We start from the raw sequence: 24,590 nt of genomic DNA, 5'->3' as shown, positions 1-24,590 counted from the left end.
TGTTTGGCGAAGTCTCTGGCCATGGTCCTGAAGGGCTTCGCGGAATCGTGCCGGAGTCGACTGCGCAGGCAGGAGTCGGGCAGGATTCCGCCATACACCCCAAAAATTGCATTTGAAGATGAAGGACCCTATGGCAAGAAGCACGCTGAGCAAATTCAATGGGAGTGCGCGAGGTGCGCTTCCTCAGATTAGAGATTTGATCTGATAAATGAGTGATAGGCGTCGGAGGACCACCGGCCGAGAGTTTTGAGGGCTTGATCGGACAGACCGTTATTTGCCGCAGTGGTGGCTGCACCAATCCTAAAGAATAAGTTGAGTAACGGTCTGCTGGGATTCCGACTTGCGTTAGAACAGCTTTGAGCTGCATTTGAAAACAGAAGCAAGTGACGGAGCGTCCGTCATCTGTATCAAATGGGGGATCTAATGGGGATGCGATAGAGGAACGACTTGAATTAAGACAGCCAGGGGCACCTGTCGTCTATGGCAGATGGAGGTCTAATGATGATGCAAATGCCAATCTATGAGTTGACATGCAAAACAGCAAACTTGTTTGGCAAGATCCCTAACCAGGGTGAAGGAGTGCTTAGCGGATTGGTCAGACCCCCAGCCGCGGTGGTGGCTGTACCAATCCTGAAGTAATGGGAAGCTTGAGAGCTAACTTAACAGGCATGCACTTGCACACATAACATGCACTTAACATGCAGGGCAATGAGCTAGCAGTTGCAGAGCTCGGGGTCAGTGCAGGGGAGTACAGCTTGCAGTTGCAGAGCTCGGGGTTAGTGTAGGGGAGTACAGCTTGCAGTTGCAGAGCTCGGGGTCAGTGCAGGGGAGTACAGCTTGCAGTAGCAGAGCTCAGGATCACTGTAGGGGAGTACAGCTTGCAGTAGCAGAGCTCGGGACCAGTGCAGTGGGAATAGAGGACTGATGTAGTTGCTGATGCTCATGGCATGTGATTCGAAGATTTGTGAGTGATTCATAAAGTTAACATTCCAAATTACAATCTACAATTCTGCTGTTTGGCAAGATCCCTAGCCAGGGTCATGGAGTGCTTTGCAGGGATCTTGCAGGAGTGTACTGCGCTGGCAGGAATCAAGCAGGATCCATGTCATGTGATCACCCCAAAAAATGCAACCCAATTGAAAAGACCCTGGCTTTCATATAAGGTGATATGAAAGGTATCTAAGGCGCCTAGAGTATTCTACTACTCGGGTAGACCGTTATTTGCCTGAATGAAACCTAAACAGTCTGTGCCAATACCAATATGCATTGGTAAATATCCGAGTTGCCCTTAAAACCAATGAGGGTTACATGTGCAAAAAATTTCAAATATATGCTATAAGGGGATCTTAGACATTACATAGCATACACATGGTCTGAATATAAGGATAGTTACTGAAAGGTGATAAATGGGTGTTACAGGTTTCTACTTTGCTGTATTAAGTTTGTAGAGAACACTGAGCTACCTAGCATTATGGTAGCCAATCTAGAGAGTAAATATGAACCTGTAGCAAACACTTTAATAGAGGCAGTTTGCATTCAAGAGCATGAGAAGAAATTTAGAGAATGAGAGCAAGCGGCTAGGCTGGAGTAGGTTAGGCAAGTGAAGAGCCTGAAGAGCCATCTTGAAGCTAAAACTGATTAATGGATGTTAAGAGACCCATGCTTGGCAGAGTCTATGGCTCAGCCAAATTGCTCTGGGGGGATCGTGCAGGAGTCACTGTGCAGGCAGGAGTCAGCAGGATCCGTGTATACAGCCCAAAGATGAGGGCAACTAAGGCACCTTAAAAAATGAAGCAAAAGGGTTTGTAAAGAGCAAACATGAAGAGCGGAAAGAGAAAATTGACCTGGGTGTGATCTGGAAAACATTGTTAGAATGATGCGGTGACCAGTGTTTCCCAACGAATTGAATTCCAATTGTGGTGGTTTGCAGAATTAACTTGAATGGAACAGTTTATCAAATTAGCACAGCGTGGTTATGATGCTAACCAGATTTAAGCACAATTTAATACAACCTGGAAAATCATTGTGTGGTGGTCAATGTTGATATTGTGGTAGGCCGCTACAAATAAGTCAATGTATGGGAAACACTGGGTGACCCCATGGGTGGTGGCACCAATCCAGGGAAAGAGGGGTGAGGGAGAACCAGGGACACGGTCCCTGGCTGGGGAAGACACGGGCACGAACGCGGTTCACGCCGGTGGGAGATGATGGGGAAAGGGAAAAGGTAGCGACGCGGTCGCTACAGGGGAGGGGGAGGAGGTTGCACAGCACCCTGGGTCTGCAAAGAGAAGAGGCTTGATTAGCTGGAATAGAGAAAAGAGGCCGCAGTAGTGGAAGGCAAGGTAGAGGGCTGCACGCGGGCACCCATAACTTGCTGGGTTGACAAAGACCGAAAAGTTGTTAGCTAAAAACAAGTAAGGCAAATAGCTAAACAAGTGCCTTCATCTAGTAGTAGCCTACATGTTTGTGACATGTATCTCAACATTCAGAAGGAACGAGTGGGCTTTACAAACAGCTCTAATACAAAGCAACAAGATACCTCCCTGCAGTAGTTTCCCACGCAACCTAGACCATGAAAGTCTGTAACAGATAGTGGGCAGCAAGTTCTGCTTGAGACAAGCGAGCAAACCGGTAGTCACTGCGAGCGGAGTAACTTCGGCAGGTAGACTGCGAATAAATAACCTGACTGATTGAAGAAGGAGGCGTGGCAAATTCAGTCACGCTCCTCCCGAACTTCCGTTTGTAAAACGCCATTTTAAAAAAAAACAGCATTGTTCACCTGACAGCATTACAAGTCATCACTTTGTATTTGATGATCATTGCATACACTCTAAAAACGAATGTGTGGAAAACAACACAACTTGCGTTGTTTTTAACACATCTCTCTGTCCAGATAGGGACAGAACAGTTTGCCTTGTTTCCTTTTCTTATTTGTTACACAATATGTGTTGAAAATAACACAATGAGACGACACATTAGTTGTATGAGTGTAATTGTATAATTTGTGTTCTGATTTCCTCCGTGTTTTCTGCTTCAGCTATGTGTTTTACTACACCAGATGCACATTATATGTCCACAGTGTACAGTACATCTCCAGGTCAGAGATATTCTTAAGCACATAATGGATTGGCATGACAGGGGATGATAGCATGAAAGCCCTTTATGCAATGCTGAAGTGCACTTGAGGGTCCAGATCCCACCTCTGTCATCACACACAGATGTATATCTTAATTACCCCTCTGAGATGCGGCGGACTGCAGGAGCATGCGGAGGTCAGTTGTGGAAAGTCAGAGTAATGTCATACATGTTTGCTCCAGTCCTGCAAGGGGGCAAACAGACGTCGACTAATTACATTCACCTCAGCAGCATTGTACTAATTAGAAAATCTGGGTGAACAAAATAATGGGGCAATTTTCACATTTTGAATACAAAGCAACTGGTTGTTCAGTACTCCTGGCAGGGGAAAAATGAAAACGTTTAATTATGAATACACTCGCAGACAGTCTAATTACAAAAGCAAATATTTACATGAATCATTGTCCCTGTTAAATAAAGCCAGGCGCCAGGCAGCCATGTGGACTGCATCTGTTTGCCTGTTCAAAAGGTGAGAGAGGGCATGTTGTCTGTACTATATAATATTCCATTGTACAGTTCTTTTCTAAATGCAATGTGCACACTTTGTATTTATCTCCATGACTCCATGATGCCTTTGACCCTAATGCACATAGCAAATATACAGCTGAGGAGAAAAGGCATTTGATTTTGGGCTTGGTTTTAACATGTATGTTGCTTTGCTATATATGCCCTCCACCCCTTAATAGTACCCTGGCCCATTCATTGGAACACCTCCGCAAAAGCTTGAAATGGGTTCAAAAAGTGGATGTCATGAGGACAATCACTCCCTGCTTCGTAGCTGTGTGGTGGTGAGCCTCCCTACTTAGATCCCACATGACGAGAAGGTCATGAGTCTATTGTGCTCAGAATAATTCAGACTCGGAAGTAATTACTTTTTTTCTTTTCCTTCCACCACGGAGTTTGGCGGCTGAAAGAGGTGTGTTAGGAATGGGGGTTTAATTAACGGCTGGAGCTTTACTTTGTTTATGAATAGTGAGGTGAAGTTTTATGTGAAGTCGGAACCTGTTTGGGTTGCTTATAACAGCTACCATTCAACATGTTTACATAACCTAAACTCAGAAGACCTCATGAAAAGTAGAGCACTGAGTGTTGAGGCATCTTGTCATCTCACCAAGATTTCCCTAGTTAATTCCCAAAAACTTTCTTGATGGCATGTACCGTCAAGAAAAAACTTCATTATTTATCAATGAATCCACAGTAATGCGCTAATTTATTTTTCATGAAACATTCTGAAGTTACATAAAGCTCTGGTGATTAAGAGATCAATGCTTCAAATATTTGTCAATAAGCAAAAATAAAGAACATGTTCAATGCCAGGTTGAATAAAAAACAACATTTATTTTTGGCTCTCCATATGAGGGAACGGCAGCCAGGCTTTCCAAAATGGCCACAGGAAACATTTGGCTTGGACAGTTGCAGTTGGATTTGGCTGGTACCGGGGATCCTCCAATAAAGAGAGTGAAATATGGAGCCATCTTCCACCGCAGCCATGCATTATGCATGATAATGTTTCCCTGAAGCGCCATTTCACGGTCCTTCTAATTGCTTTGTGAATGGAGGGTGAGGGGAGTGACAGATAGTGTGGAGAAAAAGAGAGGGAAGGAAAAGGAAAAAGGATAAAAGGAAAAGCTTGTTGGTTGAAGTGCCATCTGTTTCTCAAGGTCGCCCCCTTACCTTGCAAACACAATTTGTCATGCCCAGACAACCTGTAAACAGAGGTGTGAATTAATTGGATGTTACTGGTGACATGCTTCAGAGTAACTAGAGCTTTGATGTAGCTGCTTTTAATTCAACAATATGACTTGTTGTTAAAAACACACAGAGAAGTGTTACTCATAACCACATCTCACTCCATAATGTTAGCTAAGTGTGCCAAGGTCACTAAACAGCATGGTCCACTTCTCAAGTTGCTGGTTGGAATGTAGTGCATTTGAATTGAGCGCTTTACAAATGTATACCTCTTTACACGTACATTGAATGGTGAAAGGTGCCAATGTCTAGCTCAATGAAATTTTGGACAGGGTCAGAAGGACCTGAGTTTGAACCTGCACCTGTCTGGTTGCCAAGCAACTCCTCTATCCACCTCCACCACTGGTGCCATATTACAGTCAAATATGAAAAGGTTAAGTTGTTAAAAACATTATGAGTAGACAGCCCAGGTCCATAAGAGGGTTGCTGGAATAGCGTTAGCTTGATTAGCAGGTCTAGTAGCCACAGTGTTTGGCCTACACTGTTGAGTGGCCAGTTAAGTGCAGTGAAAGCTGACACGGAAGTTCACATTAACATTGCTTCTTTATGGCAGGCATTTTAAATCCAAAGGGACCTCAACATGAAGTAGCGTAATGCATGGAAACAAGGGCAATACACTGAACTAAAGGTGAAAGCAATGCCATGCTAAAGTTCTAGCGTGTTAAACGTGTCAGAGAACAATACTGAAGAGCTATGGCAGAGGTGCTAGAAAGCACTAAGGGGAAAGAGAGAATTTTTGAGGGTGAGTGAAAATGTCAAGTGCGTGGGTGACCACCGCTGAGTTGGTTCAAACTGTTTCCTGGAGATGAAGAGGGGCTTAGCAGGTCCTGTGGAGCTCTGTGGTCTGTTCCAGCACTGTAGGATTACAAAAGAAAGGACCCCACGATTGAGACATTTCACCATGCGGTGAGGGGACTATATCTGACCTGATTTAGTAACCTAGGATGGATTATACTGTGTGAACATGGATGAGGCAGTTGAAGGAAGATGGGTGTTTGTGGCTTGTTTGTGGACTATTGTTAAGGATTTAAACTTACTATGTACAGTAGCAATAGGCAGCCTGTGCTGGCAAACTTGTTATTCAGTGACATTCCGTAATGGAGGCAAGTGCTACCATAAGGACCTGTGCCATACATGCAAGAGAGAACAAAATGCAGAATCTCATGAAAAACATAATGGGCTGTATTTTGCACACTGGCGCATGGCGTAAAACTAGTTTTCCACCCGTGCAAAGTTTAATTCGGTATTTTGCACGTTTATTTTTTAAACAATGCGCCCAGGGGTGTGGCAATTAACAACCTAGGGAGGGGCCTGGCGCATTGTCTGAAAATCGCTATTGTACACCTGGTCAGAAGCCTATGGCGAGTTGTTTATATGTTATTTTAAGAGTGCATTGTCAACAGTCATATTGGCAGGTGCAAGCACCATCCTTCTATCATTCATGAACGCACACCAGCGCACGTCCATGCAAAACATTACAAATTGCACGATTACAATGGGAAACATAATTAGAATAAAGATATTACGAAATACTGTATACATCTCATGATGAGTAGTTATTCACCATCATTTGCAAATTGGTAATGACGGTTAAAAGTGATTAGGGTAGAGGCGAGAGACACGTATGGAGCACAGCTGAAGACGCACTGTCACGAGATATAAGCAACTCCTCTGCAGGATAAATGTTGTTTTATTCAGTCATTTGAGTAATATTATGGTAAGAGTTACTTTTTCCAGCCTATGTGTTCGATGGTAACCCATTGTCAGTCAATAGTGAAAGTAACTGCATATGCAACAGCAACTGTCTTGTCGTTGACTGACACCTTGGTGAAGTTAGTTTCACTTTGCCAATGAGTTCAAATAATAGACGAGTGCAAATGTGTGAAGGCTATGCTAGGTTTTTAGTAAAGCATGGTTTAGGAATGACTATTCCATACGGTCTCGCAAGCAGCCTCCTTCAAATGCGCCGTTGAAAGCCAAAATACCGATGCATTTATTTGACATATCACGCTTTGCGCCGTTAAAGGGAATTGGTTTAAAGGCACAATGTGTCTTTTTTGTGAACTTTTGAAGTGTAATGCATTCAAAAATCAACTATACATATCAATAGCATGTGAAGAAATAACACTACTGACATTTTCTAATCGAAGAATATGCATAGCATTGCAGAGATCTCCTCCAGAATTAGCGTGCTAACCAACTAGCCCCGTGTCGTCCAGTCTTGCAATACCAGTTTATGTCTGATGTGGCGACAGGGAGTAACATACCGGCCAAACCGTCTTCAGTGCAGCCCAGAGCAGTCGAGAAAGAGACAACGCAATTACGCACGCTCCCCTCCCCCACGGAGTTCAAGTTCTACAGTGAAGTGTACTGCGAGAATGGCCGAAAGTTCTAGGAAGAGACCGAAGAGACCTCCATCGCCTCCAGCTAAAAAAAACTTGATCTGAGGCGAAAAGAATATCAGATGGGAAGCAAGCAAATACACGTTAATCTAGGGCAGGGATTCCCAAACTGTGGTACGCGTACCCCCGGTGGTACGCGAGCTGCTTCTAGGGGGTACGCGAGATGAAAAGGGCTATGGCGGACAGGTAGCCTATAAAATGAAAAATTTAAATCTTTTGTAATTAATTCATGAATAAATACATAATTTCGAATCAGGTCATAATGATATGAAAACGTGAAATTAAAGGATATCATTTATAAACTCTGTATGTGTTCATCAAAAAAAGGGCAGCTTATTAAACATGATGCCTGGAATAGCTAATAGAATGCGTTACTTTTGTTGGATGGTCCGTGGGGGGAAAGTTTCGCGGATATAACAGGTTTTTGAAAGAAAGGTAACATTAAGCTAGGCTTTACATTTAACAAACTAAAGGTAGCCTAACTTTAGTCTTTCTAGGCTGTATAGTGTTGTACAAACGAATACATCCTTGTCATGCATTGTTGTAGGCCTATTATAAGATAAGATATTGTATGTGGATGTAGTTAGGCTACTATGCAGGCTAATTTTCATAACTTTTTAACTGACCAAATGCACGCACCTAAAACCGGGAAACGGACAAATATTGTCAACGCGGGGGGGGGGGTTATGTGTTTATGTGTCGGATGGTGGGGGTACGCGAGCCGAGTCGGAATGTAGGCGGTGGTACGCGGAGGGAAAAGTTTGGGAACCGCTGATCTAGGGAGTGCTTTCCACCAATGGAGACAGCTTGGATAGCAAGGAGATGCAGTTCGATTCTGAACTTGCGACATTTCTTCTTGACTGGTAAGTAAACATCTGTTAAACATAATTCATAATTTTGATTACGCAAAGGAGATATTGTAGAATTAGCTCTCGAGCCACTAGGTAATGTTTGTCAGCTGTAGATCGCGGTAAATTGACTTCGTTCGACCGCCATTGCTAACGTTACCAACCTAGCGATATCGTCCTTGCTGCATATAAACAGTTTGCCAAATACTATTATTTGTACGTGACCAAGTTTTGTGTCCTACACAATACATAGAGTGTAATGTTCCAATATGCAATAAATACATTTTGATATATTGGTGAATGTTCACTGGCTTGTAGTCTCGCTAACGAATGATGTTGGCAGCATAAGATACTACAATTACAACTAATGCTAGCTCTACACGATTAGGATAACTTTCAGATACGTTAGAATACTATCCTCTATCTCCGGTAACGTTATAAGTTGCTTAGATTGTGTCGGGCCTGTTGCAAAATAGCATCACCATTTTCCTTTGAAGCTCTTCAAATATGTCTTTATCACAATATACCCATGTGTGTGTTTATCTGTTTTCACAGGATCAGAATTCCAGTCCAGTCCTCCCCTATGAAGGTGTAACGATTGCATTGCTGTTGCCCAACAGGTAGGAAAATGTAATATCATCTAATTTCAGTAATGTGGCAAAATGCTTAGCTAATGCCCAGTTAGTAATTTGTTTCCTGCTGCAGAGGTTCCAAAAAAGTTGGTCAAGCAAACCCTGCTCCCCAGACAGATGCCAGTGTTGCTGTTTCATAAGCTGTTTGTAATATTTAGAGGAATCTAGTTATCTTTGTAAGTAGGCTTTAAAAAACAGTAGAAACAGTGACTAGTGACACAGTAGCTTTATGTTTAAGAACTAATTCCAGCAGTTTTCACAATCACAATGGGGTCCCAACCCCCAGATTAAGAGGTCCTGTCCTGCTTTGATTTGTTCATGTTCTTTCATTCAGATTGGTGTGTCAACAGGTTGAATTTCCTGCTGCAGATCACCTCTTCATTTCCTGTGGCTCATCAACATGAAGCCTGACTCGTTAGCCCAACTGCTTGCTGTTGAAGACTGCTAAGGACTATCCATGTGCCCAGCTGCTTCCCTCCTGCCTCATATAGTCCAAAAGTTACATTTCTATTCATGTTGTTGCACTTGGTAGATGTAAAGTTTATTCCTGTCTTGTAGTTTTATAATAAATACCAAGAATCAGGATTGGTGAAACATTGGTTGTGCCTGAAAGTGTTCTTTGATCAAGATTGGTATACTAACATCATGCTTTTCTCTCCTGTTCCTGACTTCTTAGAATCTATTTGTTGTTAAAGAGTTGTTTAAACTAATGTAATTTCATTGTGTGGTAGCTTTGGCTCTTGACATTTGTGCCCATAGTTTTAAATATGAACTCATAGCCTAAAGGTGCAAAGGAAAAGATGAACATACCATTTTAGTCGTAATTCAGGTATTCTTTATGTTACATGAAATGTAGCCACTGTGCTCTTAGAATGGGAAGCTTTATTGTTAGTTGTAGAGGATGATTGTGTAAGGAATAACGTTCTGTAAGGCGGTCATTATCGTGGCATATCTCCCGACAGTGATGCAGCGCTGGCCGTGGCCTGCCGAGTTTCACTTTCCTTGACATTCTCTAGTTATACTTAGCAACGGTCCGGTATTAAAAATTATCAGACCGTAGGACATTGGGAAGTCCCATCGGAGTGAATGGAGCATTCTACAGCATTATAAAGAGCCGTGTAATAAATGGTAATAATAATGACCTAATAGTAAACAGAACGATTGGCTGTAACCACTGACTACATGGAGCATTTTAGTTACTGGCTACGTAGCAAGAACACCTGTGTTGCTACCAGACTCTCACGGTGACTGTTCTCCAAACGCCTCTGCTGGTCAGCGCGCTCTCTGGCTGCTCTGACAGCTCGAGCCGTCTCTGTACTGTTCTCTCCAGGTTTGGGACTGACACTAAACACCCAGGACTTTTCTTCTTTGCCTGGCCCTTACGTTTGCCCACTCTTGTCTGACTCGATGCAGGGGGGATGTAATCTTCGTCGTCAGTCTCCACCCGAAAAAAATACCTTATTACTATTTTCAGTTTTATCCATCCATACAATCGCTACTACACGCAGGCTAGGCCTAGCCTTTGCTAAGACTTGCTTGCCAAATGCCGCTAGCAAATTTGTATTTATTTCTCAAATGTCTCATTACCAACAATACCAGTGTGAAAAGCAAAACGTTAATAAAAACTGTTATATGTAGTGATCGGGTAAGGGTGAGCCGGTTGAAGAAGATATTTTCCGGATTTAGGAGTTTTTTTTTTCTAGGTGGCGACCATAGACAAGAGACATTATCTGATAGACACATAGGGATAGACAGTAGCGAAAACGGAGACGGGGGACGGAGGAGGAGAGGAGGGCATGGGCAATGTGTGTTTCGTCGTTTCTACCACTAGCAAATCATTGTGACATTGTTTTCCTACATGCTGCCCCCAACTGGATTGGCGTGTGGAGTGTGAATTAAATAAAACGAAATCCTGACGGATTGTGCCTTTAAATGATGTTACGCCCCAAACACATCCATATGACTGATTAAAAAACCTAGGAACACCTTGTTGCGCCATGCGCTCCACGTTTGATAACGAAACACCTCCCAATGTGAACTGGACATCCTACTAAATTTGAATAAACTTTTGACGAGTGACGATGCGCTTTAAAATGTCATGATAGGGCCCCATGTTGTTGTACTGTCATGACCTCAGTTCCCCCCACCCTCAATCATAGAGCCAATCAAGAGCCAGTAGCATTTTGCCAGCCAAGAAAGGCAGCACCTGAGGGGGGGGGGGGGGGGGGCATACACGGAAAACACAATGAAAAACACATTTCGTTGGCTGTCATCGTCGGCACTGAATTACGTAGAATAGGAGCTGTACTCAAGGCAAACTCCAGATAAACTCAGTAATGTTCTTGAATCTGCCACTGAGGTGAGAAACAGATATTGACACTATCTGTCATCCCTACCTAATTTTAACTCTGTGAAATTCTAACACCACTGAATTCAAGTCACACACTCACACGCACACAACACACACACACACCAACACTCACACTCACACGCACACACACACACACACACTTTTTACTTGCATATGACCTGACAAGGTCATATTTCATCATTCGCTCCAAAGTCACTGCTTGGGACATTTTGAGGCTGTCAGTCGGCGCTCTTGTTGCCCTCTCGATAAAAGATCCAGAGACCCTCGAGGTGCCCCCTCTCTTCAACACTACCTGTGGGGCTGATTGGAAGTAATGATAGATAATGACAGTTCACCCAGGGTCCACGTCTGCCAGCAGAAAGACACATCTATGCCGTCTACCAATTTCCCCTGTCAGAGAATAGGATAACTAATGTGCATGTGTTTGGTCACATAAAATATATAAAAAGGGGTGCATTTTATATTGCTCTGCATACATTTTATCTGCATTTTGTTTTAAAGTGAAATTACTTTTTACAAGGCAACATAATTGAGTCTAAGTTATTCATTAGTTCTAAAGTGATGGAGACAGCATTTTTTTACCGATACAAAATGATCTTGTCAGCGCAACCCTCAATTCATTCATTTGTTCTGTCATAGGGACCCCATTTATACCAATGCAAAACAGTCTTGACAGAGTAAGGAATTCTTTCACATTTTCACACAACTAATTTGTATTCATCATTGTGTTACATTTTCCAATATTCTATTCATCTGTGACCAAAGAGAATGATTTGCAGTTATTAGCACTCTCTCTCTCTCGGTTGTGCCACCGACTCCTTCCGTATTTCCTGGTCAGCAGGAGCTTGTTACAGAAACATGCAGGTGACGGTGTCAAGCTCTCCATGGGACACACAACTACCTCCCCACAACAGGCTGTCTGTACACATCCTGGCAGGAAGGGACTGCTGTTAGCAGAAATCACACATTATGTGAGTCCGTATGGGCTGAGCCCCAAGAGCTCCGGGTCTTGAGGAGAACCTATCAGGCCATAACCTGGCTTACTGACACATGGGGAGAATTCAATGATGAATGCTACTATCCTGTTGCTAGGCAACTTCACACCAATAGGGAGTTCCATGGATAAGGAATAAGTGAAGGTCAAAATGGAACTTGAACTTGAAGATGTAAAACTTGAAATAACATTGTTATGATTCGATGTACAGTGTTTGTGAAAATACTTGAATGATTTGGTAGGGACCCTGTAGAAGAATATGGATATACAAAGTAGCAGAGCTCATTCAACAGCCCAGTCCTATGCTTGCCAGACATAGCAAACAAAGCAGGGATAAGAAATGACTGAGTTTACCCAATGGAATGTGTGAAAAACATGGCAAAATAATTAACATTTCAGAACATTCAAATACAACAGAATGACAAGAAAACTAATGTATCAGAATTGTTAATGGCGCATGATATAGAGAAAAAAGTGACTTGAATCACTGTTTTCCACAAGAATCTGCAAAATAGAAACAGAACCAATATACACAGGGGCGGAGCTTGAGGGGGTGCGGCACGCCCCAGGCCCGGACCCGCAGGGCCGGAGTGGGGCCACTTTTCAGCCCGGGAGTTTCAGGCCCAAGACTGGCCCACGTTTTCCATAGTGGTGGAAATTGGATAAATGAAGCAACATTTCAACTCTTACTATCCTGTAGTTTCTATTAGAACCATGGTTCAACAAATGTGTAAAGGTTATAGGCTATAATAATTCACTTCAACTGAGAAGTTGACAAAAAATATTCCATTATTTAACAAAGTTAACAAAAACAGAAACAGTTAGAAAGAAAGAAAGAAAGAAAGCCTTTGAAATGTAGCCTATCCCACGCTTCCACAAAGAGGCATATTGAACTAATGTTTAGGCTACATGTTTTTTGCATAGGCTATATTGTTGTTTGGTGATTTAGCCTATACTCCTTTACTACACCCTCTTCTGAGCAAACAAGGATATACGTTTATCATGTAGCATAATTGCTCTTTCTTACATTAAATAACTTTAATTTATCCTCTCTACTTGTTCCTGCTCATGGCCTCCTCATCACTAATTTCGGGATCATTTTCAGTGGTCAACTGGTTGATCCGCTGCTCAGAGGCTACAATTTTTACCGCATAGGCCTACACAGACCAATCTTCAGTTTTGTTATCAATATTTGCATACTGCAAAGTCTATGAATCGGATACAAAAGGCTAATATTTTAAGTCATTTAATAGGCCATGTTGCTTGCGAATAGTTACAATTACAATTACATTGCTAATAATCATTAGGCTATCTCTCTTTGCCAGTTGCCACTTTTGTCTGTAATCTGGAAGCCTGGCACATTTAGCACCATTCTACCTGGCCGTTTCAGTCCCTCCTGGCCTCTTTCTGCCATCCATCCTTCTGACGCTTATGGCTACTGTAGGGCCGGCCCGGCTAGGCTATCTGAGAAAACTTTTTGGAAAAGACAGGCTATATGGACCCAACCAACTCTTTTTGGGAGGGGAGAGCTCCCTCACATAGTAGGCTACAACCCATGCAGAGGCAAAGGTGTCATGCACAGAATGCGGATTGCGGAACGTCGTGTATAGCCTACTTTAAGAGAACATAGACTAACGTGACAAATGTCAATATTTTTTTCCTCGACCGGCCCAAAAGTGAAACGGCGGCCCTCCGGGTAAGGTGGGACGGGCCTCTCCCACGGCACAAGGCCGGAGGAGCTAAGATCATGCAAACGGTTTCTTTTCAATCATTTTCATCAGAGTGGGACGTATTAGGCTTATAGGTTGCCCCAGTCAGGACGAGTTATGACTCACGGTTGCTGAAAAGTTTTGAAATTTACTTTGATGATTTAGTAGTGAGAGAAAGTGGAATAGAACATTATGTCCAATATTCCAATATGTGGTTTAATGTTCTGCATTTCTCATTAGTGGGTCACTTTGATACTAAAAGTATGATTCTATGTAATGACTGTATGATATCTGTACTGTCCCTGTGTATATCTCTGTGTGACTATGTTTAGAGATAAGCATGAATATTATGACTTTGCAGTGTTTCACTGTTCTGCATGGCTGCGTCAGTAGCTATCTGCTCCAGATTGCCAGGCTGCCACTAATCAGGGTCTGATTCAGTGTAGTCCACGTGAGATGGGATGACCAACGCCATCTCCCGTCAGCCTGGAAGGATACTTAAACTCTAACTATGTCCTTGTCTAGTTAGAGCAGCTGATGGATCTTTAGGTGGTCATGCTGTCTCTCCCTTGATGCGCATCATTGTAAATAAACTCTGTTCCTGATTTTTCATTCTATTGGTCTGACTGGGTCTCTATTGAATCTATGGTTTCAAAATTACCATCAGTAAAATATTAAATAAAATGTTCTGCTGTATGACTGGCTTTATTTTAACTCTCATATTGAAATTTACGACGTGCAAATTTACAAAATTGGATCAACGATATTGTCTCCTACAGGCGTCAATGAAAGAACACTTACACTTACATGATTTTGGTTTCGATTTTCTAATTGGAGTAAGTCTTTGTGACAACACGTCATGATACATTTGATCGTTGTTTTGGTATGAAGCATCTTTTACCGCTACATCTCGGCTCTGGCATTGCCTAAACTCATCGTATGGGAAATCAGATTATCTGTCAATATTGGGCTTTGAAAGCAAGGGATATTTGCTCAGTAATAGTAGGCTACATTTTGTAACATTTATAGAGAAACCGAGGGGAAGTTAAATTAGAAATTAGAATCGTTGGAAATTGAAACACATACAAAAAAAGATTCGGGGCTTTTGAAAAGAGATTCGGGGCTTGAGCCACCCAGCAGTAACTTCTGCATTCAGTGAGATTTGCACCGCCTTCATTTTATTTTTGACTCTTCCCGTCACCGTTGCAACCTGAACGCTCATTCTCCAAGTTAAAGATCATTAAAAACCACTTGAGGAGCACAGTGGGACAGGAGAGACTGAGTGGACTTGCCATGTTGTCCATAGAGAATGAGAGAGCAAAGAAAATGGACATACACAGAGCATCGTGGACGAGTTCGCGGAGCGCAAGGCTCGTCGTATGCCCTTCAAATAGTGCTGCGTATTATTGTTGTTTTATTATTAGGGGTCATGTAGCCTAATGTTTTTGTTGTTGTTCTCTTGGTTACACTTTATGTACGTTCGATGGACTTCAAAATTACATAGTTGCTCTCCGTGGCGCTGACGCTTGTAAGACATACCCATAGCTGTTGCGGGCATGTGTATGTTGTAAAATTATGAGTTTAATAAAGGGCCCGGTCATGTGCCCCGCCCCCGGCCCGGCTCTGACTTGTTCCGCCACTGAATATACAATATTAATTTCTACTTATGTGTGCTGTTGACACATTAGTGTTTGCATGAGTGCACACATGCCCTACTATTAATTTATTACAAAAGGGGCAGAACAGACAGAGAACTTGTTCTTTCCCATGAATAGGGACAAATAAAACACAAACAGAAACACACACACACACACAGATCGGCAAGGTAATGTGGGCAGTATAAAACATATCGTATGGATCAGCACAGCCACACACACACACACACACACACAGAGAGAGAGAAAGAAAGAGAGAGAGAGAGCAACCTTGGAGAGAGAGAGGGAAATAAAATCTACTTAATGCTTTGCGATAGGAACGTCGTCCACTCATGAGATTACTTTTGAGCACATATTTGTTTCAATTTCTGGGAATGCGGCAAATCAATACAGAGAGGGAGGAGAATATGAGAGCTTAAGAACAGAGGTGATGAGCAGGAGAGATTACAGTAGTAGCCCTGGCATGTGCTCTCTCAGTCTGCCCTTTTTTAATGCCTTCTTCCAGTACTGAAGTAGCCCCTTGAATCAGACCTACTCATTTTGGTCCATTAGTAACATTCAAGGGGAACAAGACTCATTGTGGTTTTTGGCATTGGGCGTCCTAGAAATAGCATTGCATTTGCGGTAGTTTTTTTTATTGTGTGTGATTTCTTTCCACACTGTCAATGGCTGTTATATGCCTGTGCAGGGATTTATTATGTTTTAGTGACATATTAGAGTGAAATGTTATATCAGTGGTATTGTGGTATATAGTGGTATCTGAAATCTCAACTCACATACACCAGCATATACAGTTTTAGTGTTATGTTGGAGGTAATACATTAGAATACATTCAATTATTGCATGGCAAAGACATCTGAAACCTCACTTTATGGGCTTTGTGTGGACTAGCAAGTCCTTGTTAAAATGTGATCAGATGGACAAGGCAATTTCTTTTCATAGTGCAGGATGAGCCATGCATACAGAAAATGCAGAGATTTTACAGAGGAGAAAAGATCAGTCATGTTTGGTATTGTGACCAACGCTCTGATATGATCAGACAAGCGTGGAGGAATCCCAGAACAGAGAGAGAGTTCCAGAACAAGGAGGGGATGCCCATAAGATGCCCTTGAGCATTCACTACCATGCGTGGCCTTGGAAACCAACAGCAACAGATGGCACAAACACAAGACATTTGCACAAACATTTATTGAGAGATACATAACATTTCTACTGAATGGAATGGAGGACTGAGATGGAATGCATTTCTCTTGCTTGATTTTGAATCACGATCAAACAATGTGTAACAAAGAGTGCTATACTAATGTAACCCTGAATAATGTCAGGTAGTTCAGATTGTCAGTGTATGGCATACTGTAGCGTCAATATAAATGCAACACTCTGGATGAATACTGATGAATATTCTACCTCCCCTCAGAGAGAGTCGTTGTCGATGGGACATGTTTAGCTGCCAGGTTATCACTGATCTCAGATGTCTCTAAATGACAACTGCCCAGTCTTGGCTCGCTACACACAGTGCTGTGACTCCATAAGGACAACCATCAATAACGTCCAATCTAGTCCGTCTTTAATTACAATAACCCGCCAACACATGAGACATCACTTTGGCTTAATTGAATTAAGTCCATTTTTATTGACTTAATTGTTTGAGACAAGCCATTTTCAGAGAGCCCAACTTCAAATCTGACAACACAAATGACACCAGAATGAGTAATTAATGTGTTTTTTAATTGGAGTAGAAGTCACTTTACAGCTTCCATTATGTGATCTTGGGCGTTCTCTCTTCATCAGAGGCTATGCAATTTTCCCATTTTTTCACATGGATTTTTTCATAACTTTAGTTCTAAATCTTAAATTCTAAGTCGGACCAATTGACATGCATCAGATGGCTCACTTTTTTTAATAATTCAATCTTTCTTCAATTATTTTCTCTCTCTCTGATCCCTTCCCTTGCTTCTCTCTAACTGTTGCTTTAGACTCATAACATATCTGCTTGTTTTCTCCAGGAGGTCGTCAGCTCTACATGTATATCTGCATGGCTGGATTCACAATGACGTCGCCGTCAGACCGTCTTTGATTGGTCAGGCCTGAAGGCTGATGGACTAATAACACTGTGGACTTTTTTAATCCCCAGTGCTTACCACAAAAAAATACATCCTGCTTACCAACACATCCTGATTACACAACAAGTTCCTTAGTGCCGTTGTCTGGCAACCCGAGATGCTGTCTTATAACCGGATCATCATACATTTTTCTGACTCTTTACTCCCGTTGTGACTAAAAATCAAAATAGCTATTGCACTCAGCATTTCTGTGTCTTTTATAGTTTATAAATAGTCTGGGTAAATCCAGATGAACTATTTAAATTTGCTCTGCAGGTCCATCTGGTACTGAGCCCAGGAGGTGACATGAAAAAAAAAAACGAAGGTAAAAAAAAAAAAACTGAGGAAAGGTATGTACTTCGGACAAACACTGACTAGGTTTGCGAGATGTTGAGTTTCTTTTGCGAGATCTTGACTTTCTTTTGCGAGATATTGAGTTTGTTTTGCGAGATCTCGAGTTTCTTTTGCGAGATATTGACTTTCTTTTGCGAGATCTTTACTTTCTTTTGTGAGTCTCGCAAATCCATCAATGCATATGAGAACCACTAGAAATGTTCCGGAGAGCTTTAGCCACTGGAATTAGGTTGCAGTTCCTTATTTTGGCATCTGCGTTGGTCTGAGGTTGCGTTCCACACTGACTGACAAGCCAACCTAGTCAGGGTGCGATTTGTGAATAAAGCCGAGACGAGGATGCGTCATCGCTCCTACACATCACTCCATCCTAAACCTCGATTTCAATAGTCAATTTGATTTTAGAGGCTTTAAAAATATGAAGTTTCGTTTCCCTTTCTTTAACTTGTTTAGCTGTATTCTCCAGTGCAGTGAACAAGCCACTGCATTCTGCAGTGAGTCAAGATCAGAAGCAGTGCCGGCGCTCTGCACACGCACATCACGCACTGCGCGTAGGGCACCAAGTGCCTGGGGGGGCACCAAAAAATCTGGGTCGTGAAAAATCACCACAATAGGCTACTAGTATTAATAACAAATAAAATATGTCTAAAGCATGTTAATATGCAAAAGCAATACAAAATGAATATAGTCCTAGACCAAATTAGTCGAGAAAAAGGTAAATCTCCTGTGCAGCCCTCTGTCCAGTCTCCCTCTGGTGCCCCCTCCCCCACCTCCCAGTGGTCTGTTCGATTATTCCTCAATCACAAATTTGGCAGACTGTAGACATCGCCTTGAAAAGGCACTAAGAGTCGGGGGCGGAAAAAAGGAAAAAGAAGAGACAGCGGGATGATGCTCGCGCTTCACTTGCAGTTAAGACAATGTTTTAAATAAACTAGATGTACCGCAGAGCGGTACAAAATATGACCGCCGCCCAGTCCAGCACATTTTTTCCACAAAAAGAAATCACGCTGAAAGGCCTATATGATTCTAACTGTCTCACTAAATTGCATTATCCACACTCAATTCTCACTGGTATCTGCTAGACAACAAGTACCAAAACATGATTAGTTCATAGATTTCACATGTAAAATTCATTTTATACAACCCCACCTCCATCTTGCCTGTTCATAATTATGAGAAATTCTTGATTGTTTGTGTTATGTTTATGTTATGTGTGTGGGTGTGTGTGTGTGTGTGTGAGTGTGTGTGTGTGTGTGTGTGTGTGTGTGTGCGTGCCTGCGTATGTGCCTGTGCATGGAAGCGTACATGTCTACTGTGTGAGTATGTGTCATGATTACTGTGAATGTGTGTGTGTGTGTGTATCTGTTTGTGCACATGTGTGCACATGAACTGGGCTAACATGACCCCTGGAGGCAAATATACGGAAAAAATGGTCATCCTAGGCCCTACAGTTCTCAAGATATTCACATTCATATAGGTTTAGTCAGATTTTTTTTTTTTTTTTTTTTTTTGCCCTAAGCACAAGTATTTGTGCTTAGGGCACCCAAATGGCTAGCGCCGGCCCTGATCAGAAGTTAACGTTACCACACACGCGTACAGTGATAGTCTTTTGATTTTAGACAGGGCCGGTCCTACATTATTCTGGGCCGGGGAGCAACACGCCTACGACCGCAACAGCCATTATGGCCTAGGTATACGCACACAGCACAGGCGAGCACAGGCTACCAGGAGAAACATCAACCAATTCAGATCAATTAGTTAAAATAATATAGCCTAGAAATCTAGACGCGCCCCTAGCAACGAACCCCACTAACCACTCGGTGAGTTGCACAGTTTTGAAAAACGAACGTTAAGGGTTGTTTTAGGACATGTTTGAGTAGCCTACAGTATGCCCATTGCCAGCCACCCTGAGAAGTCAAAGGCGATTCAAAACGAGTCAGAAAAGTTGAGACAGGACCAATCGTCAAAATTTCGGTGTCCACCACTCTAGTTCATCCAAAACAAACCAGAAAAGGGCCTTAAAGTGCTAAAAAACCGAATTTTCCTTTAAGTTGGCAAACGTTTGAACTAGCCAACTAGCTCCGCTGGTGGGAAACGCATGGGACTCATAGCGCTGCCGCTGTACTATTGCAGAGGGAATTTGAAAGACAACTGATTATCCCGCCCCTCGGACTGAGCACTGCGAACGGTGAGTGCCCAGACCCTACATTTTAATGTGGGTCTGGCTTGTCAGGCTAAAAATAATATAGATCAACCATACAATTGCAAGTGACCATGCAACAGTGGGCTACTGTATTAATGTCATCATTGTCCTACCGTATCCTCAAACTCGTCTGTTGCCCGAACATGAAGCCAAGAACCATAGGCCTACCTTCTTTGCGTTCTCTCCCTCCTTTTTTGTATTTTCTATCCTCTGTTAATGTTTTTTTTCTGGCTACCAAATTGGTTTACAGACATTTTTTCACTAGTTTTGCCAACCAAGCATACGCGTAGCCACGGCCGGGCCTGTCTACTTGTCTTGCCCGTCCAATTAGAGGGCTTTCCTTCGTTTACGTTCACCATCTAAAAAAGACGCGCAAGTCAACACTGAGTTCAAGAATCAGTCAAATCGCGTAGACTACAGCCGGCAGCTCCGTAATTGTCAGGTGTGATGAAATGCGTTCATATTCCACCATACCTATGAAAAGTCTTTGCAGTAGGATTGTCCGATGGTCAAGCTGTTGCTTCAATTTGTGTTTTAATTTATGCGACGCACCGATGCTGGGTTCATGCAGTTTTGCCCAAGTTTAAAATGTTTAGCCGACTGCATAATGTGTCATTTTTGTACAATAAGATCCACTATTCATGTCATGAATGTAACATGCCTATGATGAGGCTTTGAAGTTGTCCAATATGGTCCATCTATTGTCTCAATTGTGTTTCATGTGACGCACCAAAGCTTCATTCATGCATTGTTTTGCTCCAGTTGAAAATGTTTCTGAGTAATTTGTCAGCTGTGATCAAATGCCTTCAATAAATTCCACTTTTATGTCATAAATATAACATGCCTATGATTAATGTTTGTATGGCCACCCATTTGAACATTTTTGGCTACGCTACCGAGAACAGAATCTCTTCTTAATCTCACGTCTTGACACTTGCAGTCAGATGGGCTAACATAGCCTACTACTCCCCGGGGGGAGGGGTAACTTTTGATACATTTTTAAAAATAAATCGTTATCAGCCAATAGGGAAACTGCCAGAAACAACAAGCAACAACGCTTTAAGCTGGTAAGTGAGACACATCAATGAATGCACTTAATGCAGAATCACCACAGAAAACGTTTATTTGATTATTTATTTTCGCAAAAGAAACTCAAGATCTCGCAAAACAAACTCAATATCTCGCAAAAGAAAGTCAATATCTCGCAAAAGAAACTCGAGATCTCGCAAAAACAAACTCAAGATCTCGCAAACCTAGTCAGTGTTTGTCCCAAGTACATACCTTTTCTCAGTTTTTTTTTTTTTACCTTGGAAGTCTGTCTGTCTGGAAGGATCCCATTGATGTCTTTTTATTTATTTGTGATATTTGCTATAATATAATGTTCATTACTTTATAGAACAATATTTAGATAAGGAATGATGGGTGAAGATGATATTGTAAAAGCATGGGCCAAAGTTACTTATAATCTGAAATATGGTTTCTGACTGAAAAAGTCATCCCTCACAGATTTCACACAACTTTAAATATAAATGGTTTGAGAGCCGTTCAAATGTTTAATTACACTCACATAGCTCTAAGATAAATCTAAACCAACATTCATTCCCATCACGCAAATGGCAGAAAAGAGGTTCAGACTTCACAGCAGCCAGACACCTGCGAGTGTATGGCCTCGCAGGCTCCCAGGAGCAGACCGCCAGGCAGTGCCGAACTGGGCCTTTGCCAGATGCCCGGCCTGTCACTCACAGAGGCACCCCGATTAAGCACTGCAGTGGAATAAAAAATGGAGGTGACAGCAGAGTGGGCAGCCCATAGACAGCCCAGTCAAATGCAAAAACAGGAATCTGAATGCAGCAGACTATGGGACAAGAAGGCTATGCATATATGTCTGTGTGTGTGTGTGTGTGTGTGTGTGTGTGTGTTGCAATGATAACTCAAAGTTATTGTTGCAAAATAAGTTCTGACAAGGAGATCTGTCACTCTTAATGCAATAATAATCTTTTGACTAAACTTTAAATGGGTATTGCACTGCATGAATAACTTGAGAATACTACTGAAGTATGACACCATCACTAAAACACAACATTTTTTCTTTTAATGTGAGTTTCCACAGTCTCCCTCGTTTACAAGCACACCAAGGTGATGAGTCTGGAACAGAGGCTCCCTATGACAACACTACAGCAGGGACGGGCTAGTTTCACACAGTTACCTGAATGGTGACACTAGTAGGCTCACAGCAGAGGAAGGCTGGGGGGTGGGGCAGGCACCTGGCCCGTGACAGCTGCAGCAGGCGCGGAGAAGCTAACGAGGCACAGTAAGGAGGTGGGAGGGAGGGAGCGAGGGAGGAAGGATGGACGCTCAGGGCTAATGAGAAAGGCACTGTGATATGGCAGCTGGAGGATGGACGGACCTCTGGACTACTTCAGCAGCACTCTCTCTCATTATCGTCCAACACCGAGGCACTCCTAAAGGACACGCAAGCCCGGGGTTCTCCCTCTAGATGACTGTGTGTGTTTCTGGACTGTAAGAGTAAGTTAGGTGAGGATGACGAAAGACTGGAGCCTTCTTGCAATTGGCTCTCAGGGCCAAGACCAATTGCAAGCCTTCAATCATTTCCCTTTACTCTCCTATTGTGGCATTGAATATTGAATGTTGCTACCTTAGTATATTACTAAATACTCTATACCTTAATGTATAATTGTATGCAATAATACAATTTATATAGATATGTTTATTGTGCTATATGCTTACAGAGGTTCTCTACACTATTGAGATGAAAAATCAGGCAACATGTACGGTTCCTTTTCTACATCCTGTCAGTGTATCGGATGCATATCACGTGGGTTTTAACACTGCTGTTATACCTGCCACTGTGTCACTGCTTTGCTATCATTGGCTGTTATCTTAATCACGGCGTCACATCACAGCTTATGAGTGAGCCGCATCCAGATATCGGTAACCGAGTCTGGCCACAGATTTTATCAGGCTGGGAGAACGGGTCAGAGATAAGAGTGGGCATGTCCGTGACATGCTCCCTTTCTTTCTGTCGGAGAATGAGAGTCTAATGAGTGGGTGGAACAGGTACTGTATATGTCTTTGACTGTGTTGTTTTGTCAGTTGCCTTCATCGTGTACAAAGCATCTTGTGAGAGGAGTCTGTTTACCTGTCATGTGTATTTCACCTCTGATGGTAAACATTCACAATAAAACAAGTTCCATATTGCAGAAACTGTGACCTATCACTCAATGGGACTTGATCGCAAGATCACATCATCTAATCGAAGTAATAGGTCTGGCCCCTACACCGGTGTTACAGTTGTAACCCAGGCATTTTGCTCATGGAGAAAACTTTTTTTTTAATTAGGTAGATGATTCATTGTTGATTCATTGATTTAACTACACACAAACACACAAAACATTTCCAAATGGTGTTTTCAATACTCTCATTTTGGAACATTGGCAATATTGTCTCACATTTTTGTCTCTGTGTGAACATCATCGAATGCAGCCGGCCTGTCACATCTCATCCTCTCCCAAATTGACAGATTGGATTGAACTTTTGTGTATTACACAGAGAATAAATAGTTCAGCCTTCATTCAACACACTCTAATGAACAAAAAGGTAATCAGCACACAGAATGAATTCTTGAATGAATGCACAAGGCCACCCTCTTCAACCGCCTGTCATCAGATGGGATTGCACACAGAGGCACAGGATTGGCCAAAAATAAAGCATGCATTGAGTCAGCGGTCCCCCTGCTCAATCTGACAAGTGTCTTCACTCATCTGTGATGAGCGACAAACACGTCCCCTTAGAATTATAAGGTTCTAGCTGACATTTTTGTCAAAATTGAGTTATTGAAATATTCTTATTCTGTGACACCTAAAGAAGGTGAGGTGTAGTTGTATGTATTTTTAGACATTATATCTAAAGAGGTTTGTTCCGCTTATCAGTAAAACTCTGGAATGGAATGGAATTCTAAGACTTTGAAGCTCAATATCTCAGAACTACTCAGAACTGAGATAGAACCTTATAATTATAAAGGGGACGCTGGTCCTTGGCTTATTTTAAGAGGAATAGCATGGGCCCTACTTTAAATGCTGGGCAAAATGCAAAGTCTAAAATGTAACTAAAGCTTGCACAAACTACACAAAATCTATTAGCAAATTTTACACAGTGAGAAAAAAATCCTAAACACAAACATGGGTGGGTCAGCTAAAAGCTGTTTCACCCCACATGTGTTCGTTAGTTCATGTGTGAGAACTTTTCTCATTCACTGACCAGCATTTAAATGAAGGCCCTGTGTTTTCACAGGATTATTCACAATATTTTGCTGATGGGTCTGAGGTGGGTCTGTGAGTTGAGTTGTGAGTTGGGTCTTAGTGGGATTGTTGGTTGGAGAGGTTGTTGGCACACCCCACACAAAGCTATTACATCATTCT

General features: G+C 42.3%; 1 long non-coding RNA gene across 1 annotated transcript; it reads left to right on the top strand.

The window, feature by feature from the left end:
* Positions 1-8,082: 8,082 nt before the first annotated feature.
* LOC143136664 (uncharacterized) lies at positions 8,083-9,232 on the top strand. The gene is made up of 3 exons (XR_012989386.1): positions 8,083-8,149; positions 8,690-8,754; positions 9,101-9,232. It is a non-coding gene; the product is annotated as an uncharacterized LOC143136664 (long non-coding RNA).
* Positions 9,233-24,590: the final 15,358 nt, after the last annotated feature.

This window comes from Alosa pseudoharengus, unplaced genomic scaffold (genome assembly GCF_046254945.1).
Source record: "Alosa pseudoharengus isolate Yale_2024_CS ecotype anadromous, Long Island Sound unplaced genomic scaffold, YU_APseudo_1.1 YU_APseudo_1.1_scf_20, whole genome shotgun sequence".
NCBI classification, from domain to species: domain Eukaryota; kingdom Metazoa; phylum Chordata; class Actinopteri; order Clupeiformes; family Clupeidae; genus Alosa; species Alosa pseudoharengus.
Note: the sequence above shows the minus strand (reverse complement) of the source record. Positions and strands in the feature narration are given on the sequence as shown.